Raw genomic sequence first — 1,747 nt, 5'->3', positions numbered from 1 at the left:
GGCCATGTCATTAGTTTATCATCTTAAGGCCTTTACTGGCCAGCCACACAGTGGAGTACTTTGATGCATGTGATGGAGCGTTGTCTTGCATAAAAATCAAAGTATTCTTGAAAGATGCAGACTTTTTCCTGTACCACTGCTTGAAGAAAGTGTTTTCTAAAAATTGGCAGTAGGTCTGAGAGTTGATTTTGAGCCCATTTTCAACCCGAAAAGGTCCAACTAGCTCATCTTTAATAATACCTGGCCATACCAGTACCCCACCTCCACCTTGCTGGTGTCTGAGTCGAAGCGGAGCTCTGTGTCCGTTACTGATCCAACCACGGGCCCATCCATCTTGTCCGTCAAGAGTCACTCTCATCTCATCAGTCCACAAAACCTTTGAAAAATCTGTCTTCAGATATTTCTTGGCCCATTCTTGACGTTTCAACTTATGTGTCTTGTTTTCTAAGTGGTCAGGTTTCAACCTTTCGTACCTTGGCCATGTCTCTGAGAACTGAACACCTCGTACTTCTTGACGCTCCAGGTAGGTTGCAGTTGTGGAATATGGCAGCACTGGAGGATAATGGGTTCCTGGTAGCTTCATGTTTGATTCTTCTCAAATCTTTGGCGGTTAATTTGCGTCTTTTCTTCCCAACACATTTCTTGCGACCCTGTTGACTATTTGCTACAAAACGTTTGAAGGTTCTGTGATCACGCCGTGAAATACAGCTTGGAGTTGGAAATTATGGATAAAATGATGATATGGTCAAAATACTCACTTGCCTAATAATTGTGCACACAGTGTAGTGGACTAAACTAACTCAGTTCAGCTATTCTGAAGCTAAAAACTCAAGAGTTTCCCATCTCAGGGTAAGTTTAAACTCAGAGTTGGTTGAGCCTCCTTATTGAACCGGGCTGCTGTAATCGGACTTCTTCCAGCTGCAGCTCCTGCACCAGCCTGTGGTGTTCGCTGTGTCGACTCTGAGCCTGAATGGTTTTGTGGACCCAGACAGACCAACATTTGCGTTTTCGCTATAGATAAATGCACACAGTGAAAAAAGTAGGCTCTGTTTCTCATTCATTTTTGTTTGTATGTATGGATTCAATTTATATTTAGATTATATTCAGTCTTTTGCCTCCAAAATGTTTGTATTTAGTGGCAAGAAGCCTGATTCTCTGTCAACAGCGATTTTACTAGGTAACCAGTAGTGAGAATGCCCACTTGCAATGTCATCGCCAGCCCTTGGCGAGAAAAGTCGCTGCTAGTGTGAACACAGCTTAGTGTCGCAGTTTAGTCAAACATTTAATCCCTTTAATCTCATATTAAATGACTGATAAAACTATGGTTTTACTAGCGGACAGTGGACACTGTAACATGCATTAAAGTTACTTGATGATGTTGTGTCCTCAAAATGGCTTGAAGACTTGAATGCAGGGTTTTTTGCTGTTATTTTGGGTTTTGTGCTGCTAATCCAATTGGTATATTTTGCATGCAATCTCTATCCACAAGTTTCCTAAGCCCCATGAGGCCTTGCGTCAAAAGTGGGAGCATCTTCCAGTTTAAAGTAAACAAGCGGGACATGACACATACAGCTGACAGTAGTGATGGGCAAATGAACCCTTGTGAAGCACTGAAACTTTTCTCTGACTCTTTCGGGAAAAGAGTCAAAGCTTTCAGTGTGTCGAAATTGCATGATCTGGTGGTAAATAAATAAAGCAGTGAAAAGCCTGTGAAAAAAAAAAACTCAGTTGGACCTACCATAACTCT

Source organism: Labeo rohita, chromosome 4 (genome assembly GCF_022985175.1).
Source record: "Labeo rohita strain BAU-BD-2019 chromosome 4, IGBB_LRoh.1.0, whole genome shotgun sequence".
NCBI classification, from domain to species: domain Eukaryota; kingdom Metazoa; phylum Chordata; class Actinopteri; order Cypriniformes; family Cyprinidae; genus Labeo; species Labeo rohita.
The sequence above is the reverse complement of the archived record's forward strand: the minus strand, read 5'-3'. Positions refer to the sequence as shown.